We start from the raw sequence: 24,643 nt of genomic DNA, 5'->3' as shown, positions 1-24,643 counted from the left end.
TTAAGTATACTTTTATTGTACCTAGGTTTAATAAAAGTCAAATAAGATCTTATTATATCTGTTGCAAATTTGTCCGCAAGAAAAATAACTTGGTATAATGAAATGTTTTATTACTAAATTAAATGTAAATGAGAAAAGAGGTTTTGGGTGAACTCTTTAGGAAAATTGTTTTAGGAATATCTACTTTAAAATATTCTCTCCAGATACTTGGCAACTTTAAAGTTTAGAGTTGTACTAAATTAAGCTAAATGATGGAAGTTTATTGAATGACTAGGTCATTCCCAAAAAAATAAGATAATGAAACCTTAGGTACTGAACACTGGCCTCCTTTTACAGGGAAACTAAAGGCATTAAGGACTATTCATAAACATGTCTGGGGCCACACTGAGATATTTTCTATAAAAAAACATGTTTTTTAGAAATTATTACTGGTATTTATGTTTGCCAATCTACAGAATGAAAATGTAAACAACAGTTCATAATTGCATACTTCTTAGTCTTCACTAGAAAGTAAGGTTTTAAGAGTTGTGAATTCTAATTTAAATATGTAATTAAAGGTACTAGAAAAAATAAAGGAAACATTTCAGCATATAGTAGCAAAGTAGGATGTGTGTCTTCAGTAAAAGAAGGTATGAGGAATGGAATTGCATTTTGTTAAGGGAAAAAAAGTAATTTTGTTCTAGAGCTGGTTGTTTATGGATGGAAAAAAATAAGGGACAAACTAGTATGGATACAGAAAGTTACAGAAGGTTTATGGAAAAGGAATCCTGAGAAAAGAGTTCTGTGCATGGTCAGGATTGGCTAAGTATAGAATAAATTTAATTGAGTAAATGAATTTTAGAAATAAGCTGGTGCAAAACCTGAATTTGGTTTTTCTCTCTGTTAAGATGACAAAGTTTTCTTAGAATATTGATCCACTTTTGATAACAGATTATAAAGTTTCTTTTACCTTTAACTGGTAACATGTTATAACTGTGTGTAATTGCCTTTGAAATCTTTTTGTCACTTTGGTTAAGTGGATAAGCATTGTTTCACAGTGACCTATGATCCTATTTGACCAAGAGTTTTAAAACCTTTTAGATATTTTTTGACAAAGTTCCCAAATCAAATTCTAAAGATGTTCCTTTGACCTCTAGCTAACTTTGACCTCTAGCTAGCTTCAAAGGGCTCCCTGAAACATCCCAAAGAGAGGTATTAAACTAATTAGGTTCATTTGGTATGTTAAATTACATGGGAACTATTGTCAAATGAGTAATAAATCTTCTTAGGTTGTATTGCATGGGTAAATATCATTAATATACATAGTCTAGAAATTACCTAAAATTCCTAAAAATCTGGTATGTCCTGGTAAAATTTATCCGTCATAATTCTGGTTATTATCCTAAAGTGTCACAGCAGTAACCAAGTTTCTTTGTCAATAGCATTCTAATCAGGTCTTTAACTGTGCCTTCTTAAGTCTTTTGTCATTCATAGACAGTTATTGTCTTACACTTATGCCTTTGCAAAATGCTTCCTCTTCAAGAAGATTCATAGCAAGGACTTTTGGACAAGTACAGATTTCTGATAACTTTTAGATCATTTTGCTGAACTGGGTAAGAAATTTAAAAATTCTAGTGGAAAACCGGATGGCTTCATGAAACTATTAACAGAAACGATTAGTTGCATAGGACTGAGTGAACTGATGAATGTGGTTATAATTTTTATGGTTTCTGTCTAAAACATTACTGGCTTTTCATCTGTGTTTTCCAGACATAAGCAGACCCTTCCCTCAAGCTAGTTATGACTTACAGCAATTTGGTAAGTTGTACCTCTGTAAACAGAATTGAAACATTTATCTTTTCTGTCTACCTGATTCCTTCAGAAATTGGAAACTCATAGGTTCCCAGTAGCCTTATCAGGTAAATAAGGAAGGCAACCTCCTGGCTGATATTGTGGGGATCTTGAAAAGGGAGTAATTCACCCAAATCTGTAAGGCAAAATCTGTGACAAGCCTTTGGCATTGCTTTCCTTGACCTTGAGGCCTTTTTTTTTTTAATATTCATTTACTTTATTTTATTTATTTATTTTCTTCATTTTTTTGGCTGTGCTGGGTCTTCGTTGCAGCACGCAGGCTTCTCTCTAGTTGTGGTGCGTGGGCTTTCTGCCTCTAGTTGTGGCGCTCAGGCTCAGTAGTTTTGGTGCACAGGCTCAGTTGCCCTGTGGCATGTGGGATCTTAGTTCCCCAACCAGGGATCAAAGCCGTGTCCCCTGCATTGGAAGGCAGATTTCGTACCACTGCACCACCAGGGAAGTCCCTGAGAGGGCTTTTTTAAAGAAAACTTCAGTCTGAGACTCCTAATGAAAAGCTCCCCACGGCCAATATAAAAGACCCTATATGATCAATTACACTTACCTAAGTAATCAGGCCAAGGTTACTGAAATTAGACTTAATATGCAAACAAATTAATCTTAATTTGTCTATATTTGGTAAAAATAAGGGTAATTTTAGAGAGAAAAATTTATGTTTTAGTGCATATCAAATTCTAGTTTTGTTAATTGAGGTCTGTATTTACTGCTTAAGCCTCACTTCCGATTCAGCTCCTTGCTATTATGTTATATTATTGTAAACTTTAACTGAATTATTAAAAGGACACTCTAATTTGTTTCTGAAGTTTATCTCAGTAATCTATCTTTGGATGAAGATCAGATGCCTCATGACCTGTAGCCAGGGATTATGCATACTGGAAAATACATCATTTAAAGGACTATCTCCAACCTAGATGGAAAGACCCTTATCAGGTACTCTTAACTAGCTCATGCACAGCGAAACTGAAAGGAATTGACTCTTGGATTAATGTTTCCAAAAGTGTCCCTGCACTGGACTGGCCTAGAGAGAGGATTGCTGACCTTAAAATCACCTTAAAACAAGACTCAAACAGAGGAGAAACTTCCAGACTAGGATGAGAAGATGACATCTGAAATAGACATCTGACCCAAGATGCTGGACCAGGCCTGTCTACCAATTACTTTGATAATTGCTCACAACTTTGCTTAAGAACCGAATGTATTTCACAATCTTATACTGTGTTTAAAGTTAATCCAATTGTTGGCTTTATGGCTATTTACCTATATCCAGTTCTTCTGGATTACTTTGGTGGATTTCTCCACTCCAAGGCTCTAATTGGATAGCCCTTAGGAAATTTATTCTAGAAGAAAGAAATTATAGTTCTCTTTAGGCCACTATTGATATTACTAGGTGATATCCCTCACCTGGCCAATTAATAATACCTGCTCCAACTCTGACCATAAATATGAATTTTCTTGTAGGGTCACTCATGCTCCATCAGAACACCAAGCGGAATCTCAGTCAAAAACCATAACCTCCTGTTTATGACAAGGAAACCTCACACAGTTCTGGTATGTATCTATGTGGCTAACACCAGGCTATGCTCAAGTTTAAAGGCTCCTTTAGTATATTAAATCATACGAAGGATAACCAGCTAATAACAGTAGGAAATTGGGTCGGGCGCCTTATAAACAATACCAATATATAATTTCCTTTAAAGATAAGAACTGGTATAGAACAGGCTAAGTCAGATGACCTGGGGATATACTGGGCTGCACCTAATAGAAGTTCTAGGCTTAAATTCTTATTTATAACCTTACTAATACTACTAGCTATATCATTTGTATTTTGCCTGTTTTACAAAATCTTTTTTTTAATAAATTTATTTATTTAATTTATTTATTTTTGGCTGTGTTGGGTCTTCGTCACTGCTCGCAGGCTTTCTCCAGTTGCGGCGAGTGGGGGCTACTCTTTGTTGCGGTGCTCAGGCTTCTCATTGCAGTGGCTTCTCTTGTTGAGGTGCACAGGCTTCAGTAGCTGTGGCACGCGGGCTCAGTAGTTGTGGCTAGCGGGCTCTAGAGCGCAGGCTCAGTCGTCGTGGTGCACAGGCTTAGTTGCTCCGTGGCATGGGGGATCTTCCCAGACCAGAGCTCGAACCCGTGTCCCCTGCATTGGCAGGCAGATTCTTAACCACTGTGCCATCAGGGAAGCCCTAAAATTGTTGTTTTTTGCATTATCAAATGTGTGACTGAGACTTTGATAAAATGATGACTAGGTGAACTTGAAGCAGTTGACCAGATACATAGTTCTATATCAGATCAATGTCCATAATATTGTAACTCTAGATATGGGAAAAGGTAACAAGAGGGAATCATTTCCTGTACCATAACAGACTAGTGAGACTGTCTTGTGGTCCAGAGACTTTGGCTACTCTTAATAGGGCCTAGTCCAGTAACAGCACATTGAGTTGCCTATCGACAAAATCCTCACCTGGCACAGGAATGTCTTAGCACTCTGGGACAAAATGGTCACGAAGTGCCTCCCAAACCATGGTCGAATTTTGACCATGATCAGGCACTGCCAACTAAAAATTGTCACTTGCCATCTGGCACCACAAGAATGAAGTCACTGGCCACTGCAGTGGCTGACCTTCAACACACCCTGAAAGGAGTTCGGGGAAGAGATCAGGGATGAGGCATTCTGTGCTCTGGGAAAAACTGGCAGAACAGGCCTTCAGATAGATATTTTTAGGGTAAGATTTTACGAGTCCGATTTCTTGCATCTTCTCGTATCTAGAAAAACACTAAAATCATTAATAGAGACATTTGTTCCTTGTGACTAGCAGCAACCCTCTACCAAAATGTGTGCTTGATTGCACGTATCCTCCTTCACCAAAATCACATATATACTGACCTCCCCCCTTACTTCTTCAGAGCAGTTCCTCAGAGTTATCTCAGAGGCTGTCTCTTGGGATATAGTCTTCATTTTGCCCCAAATAAAACTTAATCACCACTCTCACGTTGTGTACTTTTTTTCAGTTGACAGTGGTGAACTGGAATTCAAAGCTTGGTCTGCTTGCATCTAAAGCCCAGTCCTGGGGCTTCCGTGGTGGTCCAGTGGTTAAGACTCCATGCTCCCAATGCAGGGGCCTGGGTTCAATCCCTGGTCAGGGAACTAGATCCCACATGCTGCAACTAAAAGATCCTGCACACCACAATGAAGATCCTGCATGCGGCAACGAAGATCCCACGCGTCACAACTAAGACCTGGTGCAGCCAAATAAACAAATAAATATTAAAAAAAAAATGGAGCCCAGTCCTTTGACTGCCTGTACGCTGCCTGAGCATGCAGAGCCTGTCAGGGTAACCCAGACTAGATCACTGGATCCTTTGAATTATGTGACAGTTTCCCTTGATCTAAGATTCCCAAATGTGGTAACAGAATAATCATCCTCCAAAGATGTCCGTGTCCTAATCTCCAGAACCTGTCAGTATGTCACCTTAAATGGCGAAAGGGACTTTGCAGTGTGATTAAGGATCTTAAATTCGGGAGATTATCTTAAATTATCAGGATGGGCCCAGTGTAACCATAAGCGTCTTTATAAAATGGAAGAGGGAGGCAGGAGGGTCAGAGAAGAAGATGTGACAATGGAAGCAGAAGTCGGGGAGGTGGGGAGATCTGATGCTTGGTTTTGGTCTTAAAGCTTGAGGAGGGGGCTGCAAAACAAGGAATGAAGGTGGCTTCTAGAAGCTGAAAAAAGTAAGGAAACAGATTCTCCCCTAGCGCCTCCAGAAAGAATACAGCTCTGCCAACAAATTGATTTTAGGACTTCTGACTTCCAGAATTGTAAGATATTAAATCTGTGTTGTTTTACTCCATTAAGTTTGTGGTATTTGGTACATTAAAGCTTAAGAAGCTTGGGTACTATGGTAGATTAGACACGGCCACATATTCTTTGCAGCTTCTCCTATTAGGTGGTGGAGATTAGTTTCCCAGTTCCTGACTTTGGCTAGCCATGTGACTTGCTTTGACCAATAGAATGGGATGGAATTGGTCTTGTGTGCTCATGAGTTTAGGCCTCAGAGACCTTACAGTTTCTCTCTCTCTCTCTCTCTCTCATCTGCTGCCACCATATGGACAAGTTGCAGCTAGATTGGTGGAGAATCCTCAGCCAACATCAACTGCTAGCACTTGAGACAGGAGATGAGTTGCCACATGACAGCAGCCACATGAGGATCCCAAGCAAATCTAAGAGAAGAACCAAGTCAGCAGCCCCTTGAGAACTGTGAGCAAATAGGTATTGTTATTTTAAGCCATTAAGTTTTGGGGTGCTGCAATAGATAAATGATACGGGTGCTTTTGAAAAATATCCATTTCTGCCTATCCTCCATTTCACCAGATAGAGTGATCAAGAATTTCTTGGTAAGGAGCTCCACTGATATTTTTGTTGTGTCTGTTGGTCACCAATAAGGTTTGGAACTCACTAGTGTGGACCTTGGAGACTAAGTTCTACTGGGTCACCTGTACTTTGGAAGCCTACTAAGTCTGCTCTACTCATGGCGCGTGGGCCAAGGAAACCAATTCTCTATCACCTAGTGTACAGGTCAGGACTTTTTCTATTGCAAGTATCAAAAAACCCAACTAAAACTGCTTAAAGAAGATGTATTATAAACTTTTTTCTTTTTTTTTTTTACAATTTTTAAAAGCAGTAGGGCTTAATTCAGGTATGGTGTATGTTCTGTTCTCTCCCCATTGCTTGTCTCACACTGGCTTCATTCTCAGGCTTCTTCTGTGCAAACAAGATGCGTACCAGCGGTTCCAGGATCAACTCCGTGGAGAAGCTCTCTCAGTGGTTTCCACAAAGTCTCACGATATATTGTGGGCTTTGATTGGATCCATCCTTGAAACAAATCTCTGGCCAGGAAAATGCAGTACTCTGATTGGTCGGGCTAGAGCCACCTGGAGCAAAAAGCAGTGTCATCTGAAGTACATTAGACAAGGAGTTAGGGAGACAGCAATTCTCCAGAGAAAAATTGCTATAGTAGATTCCAGAAAAGGGATGAATGGATGTTGGGCAGCAAAACTCGCTGATATTTACTAGCTGGACATTGGAGATCAGCTTTACTGGTGTCACTTAAATCCTGATAATCCACATTGAGTCACCTGGCTACTGGAAATCTTCACCTTCCCAATCTCAAATGCCTGGACACCAGGCTTTGAAATGCATCTCACCTGTCACCTGAATGAGGGAAGCAGGTTGCCCTCTCCATCAAAAATGCCCCCCATGCTCTGTAAAACAACTTGTGAAGTACTTCTCATGTGAGATAATTTAATCCCAACTCTAAGGGCCCTACCAATATGTCTCAATGTTCATAACCCTCTAATTTCATGTACCTCTTTGTATTACAATAAAAGCTGGATTAAGGGATATTGTAGTCAAACATTTTCCCAGGGAGTTAGTCCATTAGGAGGGTTAAAATTAAACAGAAATGTACAAAGATGGAGAATATCGTTTTTATCTGGATTTCTCTTGTGGAGACAACCATACGTGCCTGGAAGAAATTCTTGGATAAGTGCCTTGTGGGGACAGTTGGGGGACAAAGGTAGGACTCCCAAGGGAGCTTCAGGGAAACATGATGTCGAAACTGCCTTCTGTGGAGGGTGGGTTCAGTTGTCTGCAGGGATTTTAGGTCTGAAAGCTGTTCTTCTCTGCCCTTTTCCCTGACCAGCTCAGTCCCTCTCTCCTCTAAACAAATAAGCACATATCTGGGTTTGAGGAAAATCCGGGTATTTCCACTGGCCCTGATTATAATGATGTGTGCACGGGTCTGTCTCACTCCCTGAGACGGGCACTTTGTTTTATTGATAATCTTCATATTCCCGACATCAAGTACAGTGCCTGGCATATAGCAGGCTCTCAGCAAAGATGTCAATGTCACCAGAGTTTTAGAAACCGCTCCCTGAAAGATGGAAATCTGTCTTAATATCCACTACTCCCTTCAAAATAGTACTTGCTGGTCACCCTGATGCTGGGGAGTCTTCACTTTTGTTTGTTTGCTTGCTTTTTTTTAAAAATTAATTAATTAATTAATTAATTTTTGGCTGTGTTGGGTCTTCGAATGTGTGCAAGGGCTTTCTCAAGTTGCAGCAAGCGGGGGCCACTCTTCATCGCGGTGCGCAGGCCTCTCACTGTCGCGGCCTGTCTTGTTGTTGAGCACAGGCTCCAGACGCACAGGCTCAGTAGTTGTGGCTCACGGGACCAGTTGTACCACGACATGTGGGATCTTCCCAGACCAGGGCTCGAACCCGTGTCCCCTGCATTAGCAGGCTGTTTCTCAACCACTGTGCCACCAGGGAAGCCCTGTTTGCTTGCTTTTGAAGACGAAACCTGGTCTTGCTCATGAAGAAACACAGTCCTTCTGGACTGAGCCTCCTCAAAGAGCCACAGAGAGCAGGAAGCATGCTGCCAATGGGCTCTGGAAAGTGGTAATACTTTTCTTCAGCCTTCCAGAGCTCCTGGTGGGTTTCTCCATTGTCCAAAGCCCCAGGGGTTGCTCCCTCCCCTGAGTCTTTTTCATCTGCTGCCCTTCTTGGATACAGAAAGCACTAGTGAATTAGGAAATCACAGCTTTCAATAAGGAAAAAGATATCTTTAGAAAATGCCACCTATATTCTGATTTGTGGTCCTTCACCCTACTGAGCACGAAATTCAAGAAGGCTCACTGGGGGAATTCCCTGGTGGTCCAGGGTTAGGGCTCAGCGCTTTCACTGCTAGGGCCAGGTTTGATCCCTGGTCTGGGAACTAAGATCCTGCAAGCCGCACTGTGTGGCCAAAAAAAAAAACCTTACTGAAATAAGAACAATATGTCCTCATATCAAGTGTTCCCAGAAATACCATGGTCCTGAGAACTGAAGAGTAATGGAAAGGAAATTTGACTTTTTGAAACTGATCTCTGTAAGAGCAATGAGAATGCTTTCATTTTCCCTGGGATTTGATGATTAGAAAGCAAGGCATCCTCTTCCCTCATACAGTCTTTTTTTTAAACAAATAGCTTTATTTGTAGACTGCCTAAGCATTCCAGGAAATACCATCAACATGAATGTGACCTCAAACCCATAGTTTCTGCTTCCTGTCCTCCAGTGTGTGCACCAAAATCAGAGTTTATCAAGTGTCTTTTATAGGCAAGGCCTTTTGCTAGGTGCACAGAGGATCTAGGTTTTCATCCACACACCAAAATCCCCATGCCCTAGCCCCTCTTTCCCCTGCCCCTTTTTGTTTTTCAGACACTAAGAATCAGTTCTCAGCTCATAGTCATTGAATTTATACCTACCATAGGAATTGAACACTTTTCATTCACTTTTCCTAAATACTCCTTTTTTCTCTGGCTTTACCTGCCTTTCCTGGGCTGGACCTCACAGGTCATCAGCATATTCCCACCATATGACCCAATACATAGGTAGGGTATGAGTATGTCTTATGCAATATTGGGGACACACTGATACAAAAAGTGATTCATTTTTCATTTGAAATTCAAATTTAACTGGGCACCTTCTATTTTTGTTTGCTAAATCTGGCAGCCCTACAGGTAGGGAATAAAATCTTTATCTGAACTACTTTGGATTAGACTTGAAATCTGGTCTTGGAAAAATCACCCTAAGTAACTCCCCTCTCCCACCTTTTCCCCTGAAACACAAACACTCAAGTGCGTATAATCTTGTTTCCCACTTTCTTTTTTAATTTTTGGGTTGTTTTATTTACTAATTTTTTAAGGTAAATTTTACACCCAGTAAAATGCACATATCTTAAATGTATATTTCGATGAGTTTTGACAAATGTGCACCCCTGTGAAACACACACCCCAATCAAGATGTGGACTATTTCTATAACCCCAGAAAGTTTCCTCGCACCCCTTTCCAGTTAATTACCTCACCCCAGAGACAACCACTGTAGATTAGTGTTGCTTGTTCTTGAGCTTCATATAAATGGAATTATACAGTATGTTCTCTTTAGTGTCTGGCTTCTTTCTCTCAACAAGTTGCTTTTGAGATTCACCTGTATGGGTGCCTATCTCAGTTGTTGATTCTTTTTTATCAAGGAGTAGGAGCGCACTGAGTGGATTTAGCACAGCATGTTCATCCAGTCACCTGTCAGTGAACATCTTTCTAGTTTGGAGCTCTTTATGAATAAAGTTCCTATGAACACTGTGTAAGGATCTTTTTTTTTTTTTTTTTTCAGTACGCGGGCCTCTCACTGTTGTGGCCTCTACAGTTGCAGAGCACAGGCTCCGGACATGCAGGCTCAGCGGCCATGGCTCACGGGCCCAGCCGCTCCACGGCATGTGGGATCTTCCCGGACCGGGGCACGAACCCGTGTCCCCTGCATCGGCAGGCAGACTCTCAACCACTGCGCCACCAGGGAAGCCCCTGTGTACGGATCTTTTTGTGAGCATATGTTTTTACTCCTCTTGTGTTAGTTTCACAGGGCTTGTATTAGTTTCTCTTGTATTTGTTTGCGGTTAACAAATTACCACAAATTGGGTGGCTGAAAACAACAGAAATTTATTCTCTCACAGTTCAGGAGGCCAGAAGTCTAAACTCAAAGTGTCAGCAGGGTTGGTTCCTTCTGGAGGCTCTGAGGGAGGCTATGTTCCATGTCTCTCTCCTAGCTTCTGGTGGCTGCTGGCAACCCTTGACATTCCTTGGCTGGTGGCTGCATTCCTCCAGTCTCTGCCTCCATTGTCACACGGTGTTCTTCCCTGTCATTAATCCTGTGTAGCCTGAGGGACAGTGGAGTTGGTAGATAAGCAGGGCAATGGGGCATTCTGACTGGTTGTAACGGATACTTTTGGGTCAAATCCTGTCCCCACCCTTAATTTACAGGCTCTCTGAAGGCTGGACCTGAACCCTAGGCTGGGCTGACATCACTGACCCGAGCAAAGATGTTCATCTGCTTCTTTCCAAAGCAAAGGAAGCAGACATCAGCGCTTGCAGACGTGAAGCCCATGTTCCTGCCCTTCTTCCCCAGAGTTTCCCCTCTCTGGATATCCACCCCTAAACATCCAGCCTTCCCATACTCCAGAAGTGTTGCCCAATCCCAGATTCTAGAAATTCTCTTGCCTTCAAGTCCTCTAGAAATGAAATGATAGACAAAACCCAGCCTGTCTGGGCTTGGCTTTGCTGTGGACAGCACAGAACCAGAGGAACTGTGACATTCAGCAATATACCTGCAGCACTTGTCCCCTGAGCCTCTTTCAACTACAGCCTCTGCTGTGTGATCTGGGCAGTTCTAGCTCTAGGTTTGATCACAGGATCCAGAAGTACATTAGGCATCAGTTACAAAGGAACATTTCTCTAAGGGTCTGGTACTATGTGAAATCCTGACTTTGAAGTTAAGGAAGCATCTTGACTCAGCCCCAGGGCTTTGCATCTAGACTTTGCCTGTGCCCTGTCTGGTCTTCCCTCTTACAGCCACAATCAGAAGCCCACAGCTGGCTGCAGGGCTTCCATTCCTCCTCAGTCACCCCATGCCCTTGGCTTTTCCTTCCTCCTCACCACAGACATCCAGCTCCGAGCTCAAAGGTCCCTGGGAATGCAGGTCATCTATGGTGTTTTCCCAGAGTCTATTAGGTTCTGAGAGTTTCCAACGACAGGTTTCTGCAACAGGAACCTTAGATCAGTCCCTTCCAGATCTATCCCAGGCAAGGAAATAACTGTAACTTTCTGAGATGTAAAAGATTTTACTTCTGAGCAGCTATACAACTCTTGTTTTTGCCCAATTGCCAGTGTCTGAGGGTTCCTACAGGCCTCACCTGGGATCGCGCAGGTTCATTAGCTTTTGGGTGCGTGAGTTTGGGGGAGGCAATGAAGAGGAAAGGGGATTTTCAAAAGCCCAGCTGAATATTTAGTTTGAGCAGTCCCAAGAAAAGAGAAAGGACAGGTGGGCATCAAACTCACAAAGAAAGTCCTCACCGTGCTGAAGCAGGGGGCAGCTCAGGGCTCCCAGGGCGTGTGTGGCAGGCTGGCTGGGAAGTGGATGCAGCTGTTCTCAGACTGGGTGCTCTGGTCTTGGCTGGCACCCACCTATCCCTGAATACCAGGCAACATATCAGTGCTGAGCTGGGCATAGTGGAACTCTGCCTTCTTCAAATTTGCCTTGTGGTTTTATTTTGCAAGTGCAAGCATCCGATGTGCGTATCTTTGCCTCCTGTGTCCCCCTTTTATATTGTGAGTTCAACATCTTAGGCTTTTAGGTTTTCAATTTCCACATCGTAAGCAAAAGAGCCAGTGGAGGATGATTTCCTGGGAGAACAGCTGGACTGTACACAGTTGTGGCTTCAATCACAGTGACATGGACCAACTGGCTATCTCAGGATGCACTGGGAGTGAGAAATGCTTGGGTTCCTGTATTAGTTATCCAGTGCATCATAACAAACCATCCCCAAGCTTAATAACTTAAAACAGCAATTATTTACCATCTCATGACTTCTGTGGATCAGGACTTGAGACAGGGCATAGTGGACTGGCTAGTCTCTGATCCCTGATGGCTGGGGCCTCAGCTGGAAGGCTTGAAAGCATGTGGGATGGGACGACTTGCCCAGGGCTGGAGGCTGTGCTTCCAAGGTGGCTCAATCACATGGCTGGCAAGTTGGTGCAAGGAGATGGGTTCCTCTCCACACGGACCTTTTGACAGGGCTTCCTGAGTGTCCTTTCAAGATGGTGGGGGGTTTCCCCCAGAGCAAGAAATCTAGGAGACCAAGGTAGAAATGGCAATGACTTAGCCATAAGGAGTCACACAATATCACTTTGGCCATATGCTAATGGTCACAGAAGTCAGCCCTGGTCTCATGTGGGAGGGGACCACATAAGCACATGAAGACCACTGAGAGCCCTCTTGGAGTCTGGCTACCAGCATCTACCCTCTGACCTTCAATGACGCATGTGCCTCTTAATTGCAAAACATATTAACTTCTTCCCCAGGTCCCCTCAAATTTCACTCCTTTATCTGTTCAAAATGAAGGATCGCATCATCTAAATCAGGTCCAGCTGTGGATAATGAGCCTCAGGTGTATTTCCTTGAGTATAGCTGCTTGAGTACAGTTCTTGACCTAAAGATCTGTGAACAAAAGACACAAGCTTTCTGCCCCAAACAAATTTGACATACAATGTTGGGACAGGCATATTATAACCACCTATAACCATTGCAGACACCCCTCAAAGGGGAGAAAAATGGGAGGCACACAGGAGTCACTGATTATAGCTAATACGAAATGCATCTAGGCATGTGTTGCCAGTTCCTTGATTATGGCTGAAGTCTTGTGAATGACAGTTCTTGGCTCTACCCTCTGGACTCTAACTTCTACCTTTCCTTTTGTACAAATCATAAATCAAAGAGAGCCTGTGTTTGCAGCTTACCCAAGAGTGGGCAGCAGGTTGGTAGCCCTGTGGGGCTGTACTGGAGCCACAAAGGGAAAGTTAAAGAATCTAGGCTTGCTGGACTCAGGGTTCAGCCAGCTTGCCTAGCAACAGGGCCACCGGCAGGGAGCACACAGGTCCCTGATGCAGGCAGAGAAGTTGGGATGGCACCCTCCTGGGGAAAGGGAGATCTTGCTCTGCCAATAGGGAGGCAGGATGCTGTGTACAGAATCCCCTTGGGTCTTGGCTCCTACTTGTCAACCATGAATTAATTTTTAGGCTGCTAATCTGTGCCTTCTTAGCCAGGACATATGGTGTGTACAATAGTTTTCACAGCTTGAAATTTCTAGTATGCCCTTGAGTAACCTTCCTCGGCTCCTTGGTCAGAGACTGCTTCCATGGCTGTACTGCAATAGGCCTGGTCAACAGCACAGAGTCTGGCATCACACTCCCCCGAGTGTGGCTGGGTGGGGGCCCAAGCGGAGAAGGATCTGTGGCACTCTCCTCCTCTGGGCTCCTCTGACGTTGGCTTTATGGCTGGGGTGGTTCAGAATAAAGGCATGGTGGGTCAGAAGTGCAGGAGGAGATGGAGCTGTGGCTGACCCCAGATTAAGGGCAGAGATGGTGGTGGACAGAGACTGTGCAAGGCCTCATCTTTGTTATAGCCCAGATGGACTTCTCCTCTGTGTGACTGTATCACCACATTAAAGCAATCAGGATTTTTTTTTTCTTGGTGGATGGACACTCTGCTCTGAAATTTTCATTAGCAAAATTAAGTTTAGTAGGGGCCAGGACCCCAGGTGATTAAATCCTTGTTTCCAGGGTACACAGCAGTCCCTTTCAGGGAAACCCAATCCCTCACCCCTGCCTGAGACTGTTTTTTGTTTGTTTGTTTTGGACTAATATCTACCATTTATGGGAAAATTTCAAAGCACCCTGCAATATATCACATGCGTTATCTCAGTGGTTTCTCACAGAAGCCCAGTGAAGTAGGTATTACCTCCACATCTTACAGAGAATGTAAGAGTTTCAGAAAGGATAAGCCATTGGCCCAAGATCAAACTGCTAGGGAGAAGCCAAACCATAATTTGATTTTACTATGCCTCAAAATTATTTTTTTATAAGCACTCTGAGTTTTTAAAATTGCTTTGGAAACAAAATCCCCCCAAATAATGCCTGAATGCAAAAGGTACCTAAAAAGGTCCCAAAATGTGGGGTTTTGTAACCAAAAATGTTTCAGGGCTTCCCTGGTGGCGCAGTGGTTGAGCGTCTGCCTGCCGATGCAGAAGACACAGGTTCGCGCCCCGGTCCGGGAAGATCCCACATGCCGCGAAATGGCTGGGCTGCTGAGCTATGGCCGCTGAGCCTGAGTCATGGCCGCTGAGCCTGCGCGTCCGGAGCCTGTGCTCCGCAACGGGAGAGGCCACAGCAGTGAGAGGCCCGCATATCGCAAAAAAAAAAAAAAAAAAAAAAAAAGTTTTAAATAACAGATTTGAAGATCATTTGTATAGTTTTCTCCTCTTAACAGGAGGTCAAACCTCGGACTAAAGTGGATTCCCTGTTATTGTTATTATCACCTCATGTAAATTAAAAAACAGGAAGGAGAAAATCTCGGAAAGAATTCTAGCTGAGGCCCCAAGTGTGCAATAAAATGTAAAGATCTTAAGAAACAAAAGCCCTGAAGAAAACCATTCAAGAGGCCTGCAAGTTTAAGAAAACACGAGTTCAATTAATTTTGTGCAGCTGAACTAAACTGCATGGAATGAGAGCTGGCAGAGCTGCTACTCAACACACTAGAACGCTGATGGAGTAAAAATGAACGGAATCGCTGTTGGCCCCAGAGATACTACAGACGCGCCCGCTCAAGCCACTCGCCTAGGCGCAGAGCCCGGCAGAAGGGGTGAGGCGAAAGGGTGCACCCCTCCGCGCAGGGATCCGCCCCGCCTTCTCCGGCCCCGCCCCCCATGCTTCAGTTCCCAGCCTTGCCATTAGGGGTGGCCGCGAAGCTGCGCGGCCCCGGTTTCCAGCCGGGCCCTTTTCCCAGCCGGGCCCAAGCATGGCTGCACCCAGGACTGCGGGTTGGGAAGCTGCCGTGCTCGCGCTTTCCTGACAGTCCCTGGCTGCTGTGGTCGCCTTCTCTTCCCCAGGCCACTCCAGCAGACATGTTTGCCAAGGCCTTTCGGGTCAAGTCCAACACGGCCATCAAGGGGTCGGACAGGTGAGGGAGAGAAGAGCCTGCTCTGCCCACCAGGGCACCCAGACATCTCTCAAGCTCGGCTGGCTCCCAGCCTTTTCTGGGCTGGGTCAGCCGACTTGGGGTGGAGGCCGAGGGGTACAGCCGGAGAAGGGACCCCGGGTGGCGGGCAAGGGTAAGTTAGACGTGTTTTGAGAGTGAAGATGGAGAGGAGGCCTGATTTATCTCCCAGGCTGTCTTTTGGATATTTTAGTGAGTTTACGAGAAAGCGTATAATTCAATCAGCGCGTATTGACTGCAGTCTGTTTAAGGTGTCGTGGAGGATGCCAAAATGAAGGAAAACGGGGTCCCTGCCCTACCAAGAGCTTTGAGTCCCTTGGGAGAGATTAGATGGGGCACAGAGAACTACAAGTATACGAGAAGAAGTGTCTAGTGATTACCACTGGCAGGAGAGACAGGTGGAGGGTGAGGAGAGAGGGGATAAGGCACATGTGGTAAGAACTGTATCTGTTCAGTTTTGCAAATGAAGGTGTCACCTTGGGAATTTTGGAGGCAGTGTTCTATAGTTGTCATTCTTGGTGCCCTAGCAGAGCTGTTTAATCATAAGTTGACAGATTTGGCAAGCATAGATGAGAAAGGAGTGGGTCCAGGAGCTATGTGTGGAGTCAGGAAGGCAGGGCTTAGTTTCCAGTGGCAGGCTAACTTGGGTCGCTTACCGGATCTCAGTTTTTTCCTCTCTTTGTAAAATGGAAAGACATGCCCCAGGAACATGTGAAAATAGATGAGACATTGGATGAGAAAGAGAATGGGATGTTTTGGAAGAGTGAGAATAAGGCATCATCAACCAGTCTTTTTCTTGGGCCTCATGATTTTATAGTAAGTCTTGAGTCCTCAATATTTATTAAAATCCATCCAGGCAGCATACATACCAGGTATGTGTGCTCTCTGCAGGAGAAAGCTTCGGGCCGATGTGACAGCTGTTTTCCCCACTCTTGGAACGGATCAGGTCTCTGAGTTAGTACCTGGAAAGGAAGAACTCAACATTGTGAAGTTGTATGCTCACAGAGGGGATGCAGTGACTGTGTACGTGAGTGGTGGTAACCCCATCCTATTTGAACTGGAGAAAAATCTATATCCGACAGGTATGGCAATGGGATGGAGATGGCCATTACTATGGTCCTTGCCTAACATCTGTTTCTTCCATTAATCTGTCTTCCTTAAAACAAATAAATGCAAAATCTCCCTAAGAATCTTTTTGGATTTAGTGTCCCTAGAATTGGGTCTTTCAAGATCAGAAACTGCTATAGAAGTGAGGGGAAAAAAGGGTTAACACAAAAACAGGGTGGTTGCCAAGGGAAATTCTGAGGTGAAGAAACACTGGTTTCTAGTGGGTTAAGTAGGGATTGGAGCCGAGGTCGTGAAAAGGGTGGAGTTTCAGGGCATGTAAAAAATGCTTCTTAAAACTTTCACTAGTGGAATTTTCTTAAGATACTGAAGAGATACTGTGATGGGAAAGAAGCTGGGTTAGTTAAACTCCATACCCAGCTGTCTTAGTGGTGGACTTTGGTTGCGATGTCTCACAGGGATTCTTTCTTAGGCTCTTGTCTGGCTCTCAGGATACTTTGCTTGCTTTCTTTGTCACAGATCTCAGAGAGGCAGTGTCCTTTTCTCTTTTCCATGGCTGCTGACACCTACTTTGTCATTTGGGGGCTTTTCTTCCTCCCAGCTTGGCTGCAGCAGTGCAGTGCAGTCTCCTACCCCAGGCCACCCCCACCCCCACCCTGCTTTGCTGCTGTACACATACAAGCCCTTTTTGATCTAAGGGTTTTACTGCTAATCCCTGTGGAAACAGAGAGAATAAAAATAATAAACATGGGAAAGTTTCAGAATTTCTTACAGGCTGGTGCCCTGGTTTCGGATTACTTGCTTCTGAGGACATAAAAGGAATCCTCGTTGGGGCTCTGTCCCTACTTTTATCCACTATGGCCATGTTTGGCTGCTGCCGTCCAGGTGGAACAATAGGTGTCTCCAAGTCTCAAGTGACACCCAGTTTCTTAAGTCTCCGCCTTCTTCAAGACTGCAGCCTCTTTGAGAAGGGAGTCAGCCTGATGTAAACTATATGGAATGTGTTTCCCACAGGAAAAGGGGCACTCAGTTCCCAGGGAGGGGAAAAGGGATACTGGACAGGCAAAAGCAGATGTTCACTTCATCACTAGTTGTAGCCTTACACATAAATATCCAACTTTGGCAGCTAAACAGACTCTTAGAGCTGTAGCTCACTTCATGTGTCTTCCGACCAGTAAAAGTGATAACTTCTCAAGATCGTAGATTGAGAGAAACTACTGCAAAGAGCTCAGTATAAATATGTAAAGAATGCAGGTCTCTAAGGCTAAAGGAAGCAAGGATTCTCAAGTAAATAGCATATAACATATAAACCGCTTCACAAACTTGGGGTAACCTAATAAAAAAAAAAGAATGCAGCTTCTTTGGGCATCCCCTTACAACCTTCTCTCTAGCTTTGACTTGAGTTTCTTTTCTACATGTTGATTAATGTGGCCTCAGTGTTTGGCTTTGCCATTCCCCAGGGGGTTGACTTTTGGGCAGTAAGTGTTTTCTGGCTCTCTTCTTGGACAGTGTACACCCTGTGGTCTTATCCTGATCTTCTAGCAACATTTACAACATGGCCCCTGGTGCTTGAAAAACTGGTGGGGGGAGCAGGTAAGAGTATTTTCCTATATTCTGGATAGTGGCTGAAACCTACTTAGTAAAGGCCAACTACTTTAATAAATGTACCCATTTTGTGCATTCATATGATTGAAAAGTAGAATTCTTCCCTCATGTCTGTTGCATCTCTTACTTGGCTGCTTCCATAAGCTCTCTGACCCTGCTGTAAGGCTTAAATAAGATAAGTGACATGAAAGTGCTCTGTGAACTGCCATATGCTATACTTTAGATTAATAAACTGAATTTAGGAAACCAGAATAAGATAGATCATGGAAGTGGACCCTCAGCTTGGTGCTTCAGTTTGACCACTAGTCTCCCAGAAGGAAAAGGTCTGACCCTCAGTTTGCCACTTTTTATTTTCACTATGAATAATGTAGTTGATGCTTAACAAATGTATGTTTGTTGAGCAAGTGAGTAAATGACGCAGTAAACTGTGGAGTTAGTTGCGATGCTTTTGTTTCCTGCAGATTTGATGCTGCCAGGGCTAGTGGTGCCCCCTGCTGGTCTGCCTCGGGTACAGAAGGGTGACCTCTGTGCCATTGCCTTGGTGGGGAACAGGTACTGTGCCAGTCAGCTGTGCCTGTGGGGAAAAAACTTAGGGAAAACTTGGGAGGGGTGGGAATGACAACTTCACAGCATATGGATAAAGGATTAAAAGAAAAAACATATTCTTCCTGAGCAATCAGAGAGTGGGGAATGGCAGTGAGCCTGTGGGGTGTCCATACATCTGGGCCAAGGGTATTTGCTCCTGCTGCTGCTTCTTCCTTTTTAAAATTTATTTGTTTTTTTTCTCCTTTAAAACTTTTTTTCTTAGATTTACAGAAGAGTTGCAAGTATAGTACAGAGTCCTGAAATACTGCTTACCCAGCTTCCTGTAATGATAACATCTTGTATAACCACAGTACAGTTATCAACACTAAGGAATTAACATTGGTTCAGTCCTTTTGACACTATTACAGACTTTATGCATATTTCCCCAGTTTTCCCACGATGTCTTTTTTCTCTTTTTTTGTGTTCAAGAATCCAGTCCAGGGTACCACATTGCATTTAGTTGTCATGTCTTCTTAGTCTCCTCTCTGTGACATTTTCTTGGTCTTTCCTGCCTTGCATGACTTCAACATTATTTTTGTCGAACATCCACATCATCATCCTCATCTTTTAATTATTTTTAATAGACTTATTGAGATATAGTTTTCATACTATAAAATTCACCTGTTTCAAATGTACGATTCAGTGATTTTTTTTAGTATATTTACAGGGTTGTTCAGCCATCACCACAGTGTCTCTTTTTTAAAATAAATTAGGAAGTAATGGTATGAACAGTTCTGAAAAATCAAAACCCTCTCACCCCATAATCCTTTTCTCCTAGAAGTAACCATTATCATTCTGATGCACGTCCTTGTCAGCCTTCTTCAATGCATATATACACGTGCATATAAAATGTATGGTTTGGGGTGTGTATGTTTAAAAATACAAATGAACAAACTTTATCCCTATTACTTTTTCACTTCAGGTAGTGGGGACATGTTCCATGTCAGCAAGCACAGATAAGCTGAATCTTTTTACCCACTGTGGGGTGATGGGAAAAGTCCTCTTCTAGTGGACATTGTGGTTGCCTCTACTTCGTCTCTATCACAAACAAGATCTTCCTGAGGCCTCTAGGGACACTAGTGCCAATATTTTTCTAAAGTAGATACTAGGGAGCAGAACTGTTTGGCTGAAGATCGTGCATATGTTCTGTTGCCCTATAAAAATGCTGTGTCAGTTTTCCCTCCTACCTACAGGGTATATGGAGCCTGTTTCCTTACATGCTCACCGACACTGGATATGATGGGTCATTTTCATTTGTATCATCCTGAATGAAAAACGACATCTTATTATTTTACTCATTGCTTCTTTGAGAGGGAAACATGGTAGGCATGGGAGGGGTCAGTGTTTAAAGATCTTATTTTTGTTGCTCATATTCTCCCATTTTCCTTGAACCTTTGGGAACCAAGCACCTAGAAATGTTTCCTTCCTTGTTTACCTGTAGCAAAACTTGAAGTTGAAAAGAATGGTGAAATTATTGTTTTTTCCCCCCAGTATTCTATCCAACGTCGGAGAAAACTACATAAATGTGTATTTGGCCTCTGAGTTTGGCATTTAGAATGTATGTGGGAATGAATCCTAGGTGGTTTATGGAAGGGGGTGAGGGTACAAGGGAGTTTACGAAAACTACAAGACAGGTTCGAGACCGAAGTTCTTGAGCCATTGACGATTCCAAGGGTGGAAGACAAAGACCCGTCTTTTAGGAACTGGGAAAGAAGCCAAATTCAAAGATTCTGTGGCAGGAACTGACCCATGGGCACAGGAAGTGGAGCCACCGGATTAGCAAACGTTTTTTTTGAAGTTCAGGTGTTGGGAAATCTGCCCTTGAATCGTCTCCCTTGGGTCCAGGCAACGTTGCCAGGCTTGTATATTCCCCTCCTGTTAGCCAGCTGGACACCGATCCTTACAGGCAATGTGTGAGCATTGCTGAGTAACAGTGGGCTGACAGAGATTTCCCATTTGGGCTTTGGAAGTTTTTTGTAGTTATTGTAAATGTGGTTGTTTCTGATATTTTGGACACATCCAGTTCTTAGATAGATGTTATACAGAGCAAGGCCTGTTATAAAGAACCCACTCAGAAGGAACCTTTCGTTGGTACCACTGTATCTCTCTTCTCTCTTCCCTCTGGCATCCCTCAGCCTAATTTAAGGCATATGAATGGCCTCCCTTCTGAATTTCCATATAGGATGGCTATGCCTTTTTTAAGATAGGGGAGATAATTTATTTTTTGAAATTGAAGAAAGGGAACTTTAAATATCCTTCTGAGTCCTGCCTGGGTTTGGTTCATAATAAGAATATAAGAATGATAACATCAGTAGAGGAGTTACTTACACAGAAGGGAATATTTGGTCAAGGAATTTTTGAAAGTCATATGTGTAGGTAATTTGAATAAGATTGAGACTGCACCGAGTTTTAGCTCTGTGATACAAGTGGATGCTTCAGATTTGCAACCGTGGTGCTTTGAACACATGTGTAGAAACCTGGTCCTGACATGTGCCCTCCTGGAAGACTTTCCCTGACCCTCGTCTCTGACCTCCTCCTTCTCAGAGCCCCCGTTGCCATCGGAGTTGCTGCCATGTCACAGCCGAGATGCTGACCTCAGGTGTGAAGGGAAGGGGCTTCTCTGTGCTCCACACCTACCAGGACCACTTGTGGTGGGTTCCATGCTTTTTCTGTTTTATAGGGAGCTGGGTGGGCGGAGGGAGCACAGGGCCTGGATTGAGAAGCGAGAGTTTTGATCCCTGCTGTGTCCTTAGTCAAGTTGCTGACCCTAGACATTAATTTCCTTGCAAAATGTGGAGAAAAGATTTTTTTTTGGCCTGTTTAGAAAAGAAATTACCGAGAACTTTATTTTCTAGGTGAATTATAGAATCCTAGGGCTGGAAGAAGGCCTTAGGGATTGTCTTCTCTGCCTCTCAGTACAGTGATATTCTTTATTTTTATGGCACTGGTCGATCTAGCCTTTTCTGCCGTGTACATTTAGGCATTTTCTGACCCCATGATGAGTGCTCGGGAATTCTCACATCTGAATCCAAATCAAAGTAGAGTAGGTCCTCAGGCACCAGGGTGACAACCTGATGACTTTCCTGTTGTTCAAGTTCCACATTTAGGATCTCCTCCTCATTACAGAACTTGCACTTTCTCACTGTGACGGTTGCTCTCTGGAGCTGTATGTGAGTTTATTTTCTGGTTATTTTCTTGTCATTTAACCAAAATAGTAAGTAGTGCTTTTCTCGAAAGCAGTATACCTGGTCTTCTGGCCAAGTGTTGTGTGGCCTGTTGGTATAGATTTACCCTTACGTTTTGAGTCAGTCTTGGAGTTACTTATTTTACAAGTATTGGCCAAGGCCTGGTTTGCTGGAGGTACAGCCTCATCAGTGTGGGTTTCAGCAGGCATCTGAGGGCTGCTTACTCACGTACTCCCAGCACCTTGTTTTCTGACTGTTAGTCTGGGCAGTTAAGGTCCTGTTGTCTAAATTGTTTTATCAGTGGCTGCCTCAGTCTCCCCTCCTCCCGCCCTTTGAAAACACTTACGGTATTTACCTGATCAGAATAGCCTAAACATACGCTCTGGCCTCACTAGTAGCCATACTTAATAAGCCTTGCTGCGGCTGTTAGTAAAACTTTGTTTGACTTGCATAATCTTAGTTAACAACATAATGCTTTTTGTTTTTACCGCTCTGCTATGTGGCGTCCCTTTTTTTCCTGTCTTCATAAGGCTTAGTGGCATAAAGCCATTGTAATCTCTACTCTGCAGGTTAGATTGCATTCTTTTTTTTCAGTTGAGGTATAGTTGATGTACAGTGTTGTGTTAGTTTCAGGTGTACAGCCAAGTGATTCTAGTGACCATTAGTATATCTAGTGATTCTAGATATAGATATATACATATATGTTTTTTCTCGGATTCTTTTCCATTAAAGGTTATTACAAGGTATTGAATATAGTTCCCTGTGCTATACAGTTGGTCCTTGTCATTTATCTATTTTAGATTGCATTCTGATTTAACACAGAAGCAGTCTTGAGCAGTCTTGAGCAGTCCAGGTGTTTGTAATTTGTTCCATACGCTCAACCTTGGGTTTGTATTTCACCAACCTGGTACTACAGATGCGTTTGCAATCTTCATTTGGTTATTTAATTCAAAATGGTTTTATTTTTAATTTCTATGAAGGGAATACTTTGGAAGGGGAGCTCCACTTTAACTATGTTGTCTTTAATTTTTCTCTGTCCCTGAATTTCTGTTTGGGTTAAGGAGGAGGCAAGAATTACTCTCCCCATTTCAAAGATGAGGAAACTGAGGCATGGGACTTCTCTGGGCCCAGAATTGGAAACAGAGTTGAGAGGCACACCCAGGTTCTCTGGCCTCTCCTGGACATCCCTGCCTGTGGGTCTTACTCTCTCTGGACCCCTGCTGACCCCCTGACCGGGGCTGGAGAGTGTTGTGGCTGCTGCTCAGTGTTTCTGACATGAGGCTTTTGCAGGCGATCTGGAGACAAGTCCTCTCCACCATCCATTGCTCCACTGGCCCTGGATCCCCCAGATCTCAGTGAAGAGAAGGGGTCTGTCCAGGCAGACACCACCTTGCAGGGAGACATGAGGCGCCTGACCCTGGCGGGAGAGGAGGAGGAGGGGGAGGTTGAGCAGAGGTGTGGGGAGAAGTCCCCGTCGGAAGCTACAGAAGACCCCAGTGTCGGGGGCCTGAGCCCAGAGCCCACGGACAGCAAGACCCTTCAAGGTACAGCTCTGGCAGGAGCAGGGCGCTCGCCTCTCAGTGTAGGGACTGAAGCGCTCGGCTCTGCTTCCCACCAGAGCGGCGCCAGGGCTCCGGGAGGGGCGGGGAAAGGCCTTAGTTTTGGTGAGGGTGGTGCCACAGCCCTTTGCCATCTTACCTGGGAGTCTTCCGAATATGTCGCGTTTCCCTGGATACCCGTCGGCTCTGCTATTTGGACTGATCCCAGCTACACGGCCCTCTTAGTGTTCTTCTGGCTCTGACTTCTCTATCAGAGAAGCATCCGCGCCTGGCTGGGTGGGACTTTGTGGCCTGACCCCCTCTGTGGGGTCAGACCTCTGTAAAGGCTCAGTGTTCTAGAGAGTCTGGGAGCTTTGGTGCCTGGGAATGGGCTCCTTCAGAGCTGAGGGGTGAGGTACGGATGTCACCGTGCGGGGACTTATCTTGTGCTGCGCGGGCCTTCTGCGGCCCTCAGGAAGGATGTGGTTCTTGTCTTCTCCTTGCAGAGCAAATGGACGAACTGTTGCAGAGATGCTTCTTGCGTGCTTTGAAGTACTGCGTCAAAAAGGCTGACCTCCCTTTACTCACCAGCACTCTCCTGGGCAGCCACATGTTCTCCTGCTGGTATGGAAGGCATGGTGTGGGCTGGGGGCCGGGCGGTGGGTCTGTCTCCTGCTCTTTGGTGGTAGGATGGGACAAGGCTGATGGGGGAATTGTTTTAGGGACATGATGTGGAAAGAGCGAAGTGGAGGGTTGATCTGGCAAATACTGAGTTTTAAAGACTTCAGTTTTAGCCAGTGAAAGGATGTCGAGGAAATGAAGGTTAAAATTCGCAAGGCGCTTTGATCACTGCCTCTGCTGTGGTGATTCTGGGCTCTTTTACGGATTGGGCAGCATGTCCGGCCCCGGAAGGGCCCTGGGGCAGCCTGTTTGTTCTGGAGGCTTCAGTCCCCTCACCTTTCTGAAGAGTAGGTGGGCCAGATTAGGTTGTGTCAGCAGGAAGAATCGGTGTGAACCCCCCCACCCGACCCGCACACACAGCCACCAGCAGAGGGAGTGTTACATGTGGGTTGAACCTGGACTTTGAAGACTGAGCCATCTGGGCTCAAAAGCCAGCTCCCCAGGGTGTTGGAGCAAAGGTGTATTTGAGCCCATTACCAGGCTTCTCTGAGCC

At 44.2% G+C, this 24,643-nt stretch overlaps 1 pseudogene across 1 annotated transcript; it reads left to right on the top strand.

The window, feature by feature from the left end:
* Positions 1-15,375: 15,375 nt before the first annotated feature.
* Positions 15,376-24,216, top strand: LOC309797818 (eukaryotic translation initiation factor 2D-like; annotated as a pseudogene). The gene is made up of 7 exons: positions 15,376-15,455; positions 16,383-16,573; positions 18,066-18,149; positions 18,623-18,713; positions 21,291-21,397; positions 23,222-23,475; positions 23,976-24,216. The product of its transcript is annotated as a eukaryotic translation initiation factor 2D-like (transcript).
* The last annotated feature ends 427 nt before the right edge of the window (positions 24,217-24,643 follow it).

The sequence above is a fragment of the Mesoplodon mirus genome (assembly GCF_964341445.2).
Source record: "Mesoplodon mirus genome assembly, contig: HAP1_SCAFFOLD_1041, whole genome shotgun sequence".
NCBI classification, from domain to species: domain Eukaryota; kingdom Metazoa; phylum Chordata; class Mammalia; order Artiodactyla; family Ziphiidae; genus Mesoplodon; species Mesoplodon mirus.
Note: the sequence above shows the minus strand (reverse complement) of the source record. Positions and strands in the feature narration are given on the sequence as shown.